The sequence below is a fragment of the Lolium perenne genome, chromosome 4 (genome assembly GCF_019359855.2).
Source record: "Lolium perenne isolate Kyuss_39 chromosome 4, Kyuss_2.0, whole genome shotgun sequence".
NCBI classification, from domain to species: domain Eukaryota; kingdom Viridiplantae; phylum Streptophyta; class Magnoliopsida; order Poales; family Poaceae; genus Lolium; species Lolium perenne.
In genome coordinates, this window is record NC_067247.2 from 240,920,371 (window position 1) to 240,929,460 (window position 9,090).

Genomic DNA, 9,090 nt, shown 5'->3' on the forward strand with positions numbered 1-9,090 from the left:
GCCGTACCCATGCTCCCGCCGGCCCACGCTGCGCTGTTGCCCCTCGCCCGCACATGGTCCGCCTGCACATGGGCCACGCCCGCTCGCTGCGCGCTGATACGTCTCAAACGTATCTATAATTTCTTATGTTCCATGCTCCTTTTATGATGATACTCACATGTTTTATACACACTTTATGTCATTATTATGCATTTTCCGGCACTAAACTATTGACGAGATGCCGAAGAGCCAGTTGCTGTTTTCTGCTGTTTTTGGTTTCAGAAATCCTACAAGGGAAATATTCTCGGAATTGGACGAAATCAACGCCCAGGGTCTTATTTTTCCACGGAGCTTCCAGAATACCGAAGGGGATACGAAGTGGGGCGACGAGGCACCCAGACCACAGGGCCGCGTGGCCTGGGTGGGGCCCTGTAACATCCCAAATTTCAATAAAAAGAAAGTTAGAAGAATTCCAGAAAGCAAAATTTCAAACCAACAAAAACTTTTTAAATTGCATATAGTGCCCTGCATAGGACTTGTGCATTTGATTGATATGCCATGATGATTGTTACTATGTGTATGTGCTATACTCTCAAACCCTAATGTGATCATGAGAAGATCACCAACCAAATAAATCAAAAAGAGAAAGAAAATCAAATAAAAGAAAAACCCTAAAACCCTCACATATGGCTTATGCCATTTTTATAAATTTTGACCCTAGACCAATTTGGTCTTCACCCTTAGTTGAACAATGTTACTAAACACTTTTTACAACTTTTGGAATCAAAGAAACACAAATCAAATGGATTTCAAATTCAAATTTGGGTCACATATGATAATGGTCAAATCTGCCAATTATAGTTTGATCACTACTTTGAGCCCCTGCAATTCAAAATTTTCAAACTAAACCTTGATAAATCTTTGCAGCTCATCGAAGACAACATCAAGGTGAACACTTTTTGTAAAGATCACCATGCCAAATTCTTTCTAGATCAAATGCTATGCTCATCCAAAGTTGCAACATTTTATCAAGTGGAACATTCTCACACTTATCAATTTTTGCAATTCTTTGAATTTAACAATTCCACCACCACCTCTCATCATCTCTGGTCATTTAGAACTCAATCAAACCCACACAATTCAAAACTTGCCACCTTTTGAATTCACTCAAAAGTTGGATAAATTCACAATTTCCAAATATGGAACTATTACACACTATTTCAAATAGTGATCTACCTCAACCCTAATCTACCCCAACCTACTCTAAATGGTTCCCCTGCCCCCTCTCACCCTTAATGACAACTAGTAAACCTAAGGGGAGAGTATGGCAAGGTAGGTCATGGCCATGCCGGCCATGTCGCCACCCCGTCACACCTCCCCTCTCTCCCTTCTCCCTCAGCCCTGGCCACTGATACGCGTACAGCACGCGTCCGTTGGGAACCCCAAGAGGAAGGTGTGATGCGTACAGCAGCAAGTTTTCCCTCAGTATGAAACCAAGGTTTATCGAACCAGTAGGAGCCAAGAAGCACGTTGAAGGTTGATGGCGGCGAGATGTAGTGCGGCACAACACCAGGGATTCCGGCGCCAACGTGGAACCTGCACAACACAAACCAAGTACTTTGCCCCAACGAAACAGTGAGGTTGTTGATGACCCACAAGTATAGGGGGTGTATCGTAGTATTTTCGATAAGTAAGAATGTCGATCCCAACGAGGAGCAGAAGGTGTTGACAAGCAGTTTCGATGAAGGATTCACTGTAAATGCTCACAGACAAGTATTCAGGGGGTTTTGATGTAACAGTTGAATAAAGTACGAGTAAGTAAAGTGCGAGAGTAACAATTGCAGCGAGTGGCCCAATCCTTTTTAGCACAAAGGACAAGCCGGTTTGTTTACTTATAATGACCAAACGTTCTCGAGGACACACGGGATTTTAGTCTAGTGCTTTCGCTACATACGGCTAAATAATCTTCATTGTTATGATAAGTGTTGTGTGGGTGAACCTATGCTAATGTACCACCCTTCCTAGGACTAATACATACTTGTGATTATACCCCTTGCAAGCATCCGCAACTACAAGAAAGTAATTAAGAATAAATCTAACCACAGCCTTAAACTCTGAGATCCTGCTATCCCTCCTGCATCGATATACCAACGGGGGTTTAGGTTTCTGTCACTCCGGCAACCCCGCAATTGGCAAACGAATACAAGATGCATTCCCCTAGGCCCATAAATGGTGAAGTGTCATGTAGTCGACGTTCACATGACACCACTAGAAGAATAACACCACAACTTAAATATCATACCATTGAATATTACTCAACCATAGTTCACTACTAACATTTAGACTTCACCCATGTCCTCAAGAACTAAACGAACTACTCACGAGACATCATATGGAACATGATCAGAGGTGATATGATGATGAATAACAATCTGAACATAAACTTGGTTCAATGGTTTCACTCAATAGCATCAACAACAAGTAGAGATCGATACCGGGAGAGTTTCCCCTATCAAACAATCAAGATCAAACCCAAATTGCTACGGCGGTGACGGTGTCCAGCGGTGGAGACGGCGGTGATGATGGTGGAGATGATGATGATGGTGATGGAGATGATGTCCAGCTCGATGACGGTGACGATGGCGTCGATTTCCCCCTCCCGGAGGGAATTTCCCCGGCGGATTCCTGCCCGCCGGAGAGCTCTTTTCTCTCTGGTGTTCTCCGCCCCGCAGAGGCGGCTGTAACTCTTCGCGAGGTACCCTCTGTGGCTTAGGTTTTCGGGACGAAGGATTTCGCGAAGAAAAGGAGGCGAAAGGGGCTGTGGGGCCCCCACACCACATGGTGGCGCGGCCAGGCCATGGGCCGCGCCGCCCTATGGTGTGGGCCCACCCTGGGTCCACCTGGCTCCTCCTTCTGGCTTCCTTCGTCATCTTGAAAAATAGGATTTTTGGTATAATTTCCTTCCACAGTTGATCTTCCGAAATATTGCGTTCTGACGGTGCTTTTTCCAGCAGAATCCTGGCTCCGGTGCTTGATCCTCCAATAATAATGAAACATGCAAAATAGATGAAATAACATAAGTATTGTATCCAAATATGAAATATATCAATGAATAACAGCAAATTATGATACAAAATAGTGATGCAAATTGGGCGTATCAACTCCCCCCAAGCTTAGACTTCGCTTGTCCCCAAGCGAAACTGAACTCGGTAAACAGGACCACATGTTTATGGAGTGAAGAGTCGATAAATAAAATACGGACAAGAAGCATCATATTCATTCACACAAGACATTATAGTAAACAACTTCCTCATATAACTCAATCTTGAAACAAGTATAAGGTAATCACAAATAAAGGTGCATAAGAAATCATAGTTGGTGATGGCAAACTTCGTTCTTGGTCAGAGAACAATTAACAGATTATACTTATCTCATTGAGCAGCGCTCCCATGTTAAAATTTATAAGGCACAACTTGCATACTCAATCATAATGGTCTCTTCATGATCATTGATAACTTGCAAAGCTATATTCATTCAGATAAAACTTGTACTAAACTAGGAAGAATAAAAGACATGATGAAGCAAATCACAATATAATGGTTTGATCACAACTACTCAAATGCTTGCTTGAGATGGAGGGAAATAGGTTTACTGACTCAGCATAAAGTAAAAGACAGGCCCTTCGCAGAGGGAAGCAGGGATTAAATCATGTGCTAGAGCTTTTTCATTTTTGCAATCATATAAAGAGAATAAAAGTAACATTTTGAGAGGTGTTTGTTGTTGTCAACGACTGGTAGCGGGTACTCTAACCCCTTGCCGCACAAACCTTCAAAGAGCGGCTCCCATATTATTTTCATTTTGTGTGGCACTCCTTCCAACCTTTCTTTCACAAACCATGGCTAACCGAATCCTCGGGTGCCTGCCAACAATCTCATACCATGAAGGAGTGCCTTTTTATTTAGTTTTATTATGATGATGACACTCCCCCCAACCTTTGCTTACACAAGCCATGGCTAACCGAATCCTTCGGGTGCCGTCCATCAATCACATACCATGGAGGAGTGTCTATTCAATTTAATTCATTTGGGACTGGGAATCCCATTGCCAGCTTTTTTTGCAAAATTATTGGATAAGCGGATGAAGCCACTAGTCCATTGGTGAAAGTTGCCCAACAAGATTGAAAGATAAAACACCACATACTTCCTCATGAGCTATAAAACATTGACACAAATAAGAGATACTAAGTTTTGAATTGTTTAAAGGTAGCACATGAAGTATTTACTTGGAATGGCGGAAAATACCATGTAGTAGGTAGGTATGGTGGACACAAATGACATAGGTTTGGGCTAAGGTTTGGATGCACGAGAAGTATTCCCTCTCAGTACAGGTCTTTGGCTAGCAAGGTTAATTAGCAAGCATAAGAGTCGAGGGAAACAAACAAATATACATGTGATAGAAACAATCATGCATCTTCCTTGTAAGCACAAACAGTTTTAACTTCAGAATAAAAAGCTATGAGCTAACAAGAAAGAAAGACAATGAAACATCTACATGTATTTCTCTTTTCTACTTAAACCTCAAAGTGTTGTTGCTATTGACCAATGCTAAGTTTGCCAAAACCAAATAGATTTATTCAATGCTCCCAAAGTGATACCAATACTAACAACAAGGTAAATCATATGATAGAGATTGCAAACTAGAATAAGATGTGCAATATGTAAATGATAAGACTTCTCATTAATATTCCATAACGATAACTCACACCAAGGGATACATAGACAACCAACTAAAGGAGAGATACTTCCAAACTGCAACCCAATCTTATATGATAATTTCCCTACTCATGATATGACACTACTTGACAATAAAAAGTAAAAGGTAGTGATAATGTGATACCGCGGCACTCCCCCAAGCTTGGAACAAACCAAGGGGATGCCAATACCGATGATGAATTACTCCTGCGGAGATGGTGGTGATGAACTCCCGTCATCAAGCTTCCAAGGAAGAGGCTCTCCATCAAGAAACGACATCTTGGCCGGTCTCGGGAATCCTGAAACTAGCAGCACGGCTTATGTATTTAAACCTATTTTCATACTCACAGTTCTGATTCTGAACGTCATAGAGTTGTGCTTGGAGCTTGTTGGTGGTGTCGTGAAGTGAGAGGATGTCGCCCCAAAGCTTTGCAGTTTCCTTCTCATGTTCAGCAATGAGTTCAGACACAATCTTGTGGAAGATATCCACCTCACGCTCAGCCATCTTCTTGTATTTGAAAACCTCTTGTTCTAGCTTCTCCATCCTGTCTTCCAAGCTTCCTTCTCCTTTAGGACCCTGGACATTCTTGATCTGCAGTTCTCCTTCAACGAGCAGCAACTCCTTGGGGTGCATCCTCAGCTCCTCCATGTACAAGTTGCCAACATCCTTGCAGGAGCTGTCCTTCGGAGTTTCCGACGAAGACATGATGGCTCTAGATCCGAAGCAAATCCTGGCAGAAACGGCTCGAAACAAAATACGTCGAGAAAACGATATACGGACCTCTAGGGGTCCGGGGGATTATATAGCAAATATTTTCACGACAAACGGAAAGTACCAGATCGAACCAGAGTCGGAAAGGGGCGACGGGGCGGCCAGACCATAGGTCGGCGCGGGCCCAGGTCAGGCCGCGCCGCCCTATGGTGGCACCCCCTCGTGCGTCCTTTCCACTCCGTTTCGAACTCGTAATTTTTCATATTTTCCAAAAACAGCAAAAATATTGTTCGGAAAGTAAATTGCGTACTTTTCATTACCGCATCAATTACCTATTCAAAGTCGAGTTACGGCGGATCGTCAATTTGCCCTTTGATGAAAGCCTCCGGTGTTTCCACTTGAATAATATCAACATCAACATTATAAGAATCACCTGAGATATAATGCTTGAGTCTTTGTCCATTCACCACTTGCGTAGCATTGCCTTGGAGAGAGCTAATTTTGATTGCTCCTGAACGATACACCTCCTCGACAACATATGGTCCTTCCCATTTCGAGAGTAATTTCCCTGCAAAGAATCTGAGACGAGACCGATACAATAGGACTTTATCCCCAATATTAAATTCTCTTTTGATAATCCTTCTATCATGCCATTTTTTAACTTTCTCTTTAAAGAGTTTAGCATTTTCATAAGCTTCACTTCTCCATTCATCTAGAGAACTTAATTGCAACAACCTCTTATCACCGGCAAGTTTAGGATCTTTATTTAATTCTCTAACAGCCCAATAAGCTTTGTGCTCTAGTTCTAAAGGTAAATGACAAGCTTTCCCATAAACCATTTATAAGGTGACATTCCCATGGGATTTTTATAAGCAGTTCTATAAGCCCATAGTGCATCCTTCAATTTACTAGCCCAATTCTTTCTAGTTTTATTAACGGTCTTTCCCAGAATAGATTTAATCTCTCTATTTGATAATTCTACTTGACCACTAGTTTGAGGATGATAAGCGGAAGCAATTCTATGATTAATACCATACTTAGCAAGAGTTTTTCTAAAACCTCCATGAATAAAATGAGAACCTCCATCAGTCATAATATATCTAGGCACTCCAAATCTAGGAAAAATAATGTCTAAAAGCATTCTTAAAGAGGTCTCACCATCAGCACTTTTTGTAGGTATTGCTTCCACCCATTTAGTAACATAATCAACAGCAACAAGTATGTGAGTGTTACCTTCTGAAGACGGAAAAGGTCCCATGAAGTCAAATCCCCAACAATCAAACGGTTCAATAACAAGAGTATAATTCATAGGCATTTCATTACGTCTGGAGATATTACCAACCCTTTGGCATTCATCACAAGATAAAATAAACTTTCTCGCATCCTTGAAGAGAGTTGGCCAATAAAAACCTGATTGTAGAACCTTTTGCGCGGTTCTTTCTCCGGCGTGATGTCCTCCATAAGCACTACCATGACATTTACTCAATATCTCTTGTTGTTCATATTCGGGAACACACCTTCGCATAATACCATCCACTCCTTCTTTATATAAGTGTGGATCATCCCAGAAATAATGCCTCAAGTCATAAAAGAATTTCCTCCTTTGCTGAGCTGAAAAGGTTGGAGGCAAATACTTGGAAACAATAAAGTTAGCATAATCAGCATACCAAGGACTGTCTCGCGAGCTCACCTTTATTACAGCCAATTGTTCATTTGGAAAACTATCATTAACGAGGCAGGATCATAAGCAATATTTTCCAATCTAGACAAATTATCAAAGAACAGGATTATCAGCACCTTTCCTATCTACAATATGTAAATCAAATTCTTGCAAAAGAAGTACCCATCTAATAAGCCTCGGCTTAACATCTTTCTTTGTCATAAGGTATCTAATTGCAGCATGATCAGTATGAATAGTAACTTTTGAATCAACAATATAAGATCTAAATTTATCGCAATCAAAGACTACAGCTAATAATTCTTTTTCAGTTGTGGCATAATTTCTTTGAGCAGCATCAAGAGTTTTACTAGCATAATGAATAACATTCAGTTTTTTATCTACTCGCTGTCCAAGAACAGCGCCTACAAAGAAAATCACTAGCATCACACATAATCTCAAAGGGTAAATTCCAATCAGGAGGTTCAACTATAGGAGCAGTTGTTAAGGCTTTCTTTAGAGTTTCAAAAGCTTCCTTACAATCATCATCAAAAACAAATGGTACGTCTTTTTGAAGAAGATTAGTAAGAGGTTTTGAAATCTTGGAGAAATCTTTAATAAATCTCCTATAAAACCCAGCATGACCAAGAACACTACGAATACCTTTAACATCCCTTGGATAGGGCATCTTCTCAATTGCTTCAACTTTAGCTCTATCAACTTCAATGCCTCTCTCAGAAATTTTATGTCCCAATACAATTCCTTCATTAACCATAAAGTGGCATTTCTCCCAATTAAGAACAAGGTTAGTTTCTTCACATCTCTGCAAAACTTTATCAAGGTTTCGCAAGCAACTATCAAAAGAATTCCCATATACGGAAAAATCATCCATGAATACCTCTACAATACTCTCACAAAAACCATGAAAAATAGCAGACATGCATCTTTGAAAAGTAGCAGGAGCATTACATAAACCAAAAGGCATACGTCTATAAGCATAAGTTCCATAGGGACAAGTGAAAGTGGTTTTCTCTTGATCTTTAGCTTTAACAGCAATTTGTGAAAACCCAGAATAACCATCAAGAAAACAAAAATGAGTATTTTTAGACAATCTTTCTAGCATTTGATCAATAAATGGTAAAGGGTAATGATCTTTCTTAGTAACTTTATTAACTTTTTGAAAATCAATGCACATTCTATACCCTACAACTACTCTTTGAGGGATGAGCTCATCATTATCATTAGGCACAATAGTCATTCCTCCTTTCTTGGGAACGCAATGCACAGGACTAACCCATCTACTATCAGCAATAGGATATATAATACCAGCTTCAAGAAGTCTTAATACCTCATTCCTTACCACTTCCTTCATTTTCGGAATTAGACGACGCTGATGTTCAACAACAGGCTTTGCATCATCTTCCATATTAATAGCATGTTGGCAAATAGAAGGAGAAATCCCTTTCAAATCGTCAAGAGTATAGCCAATAACTCCTCGGTGTTTCTTCAATATTTCCAATAACCTTTCTTCCTCAATCTCTGAAAGCTTAGAACTAATAATAACAGGATATATTTTCTTATCATCAATATGAGCATATTTAAGATTATCAGGCAAAGGCTTTAATTCAAAAACAGGATCTTCCTTTGGTGGCGGTGTTGTACCCAAATCTTCCACCGGTAAATCATGCTTGAGAATAGGTTGGCGAAGAAAAATTTCCTCAAGCTCATCTCTTTCTTTCCTAAAAACTTCACTCTCGCTATCCTCCAAATGTTGCTGCAAAGGATTGTTAGGAACAAGAACAATAGATGCACATTGCTCCATTTTAAAATCATCACTAGGCAAATCAGCTTTATAAGGAGTTTTGGTAAATTTAGAGAAGTTAAACTCATAAGATTCACCAGCAAATTTAGTCAAAATTTTCTCTTTCTTGCAATCTATAATAGCTCCACAAGTATTTAGAAAAGGTCTACCAAAAATGATAGGACAATAA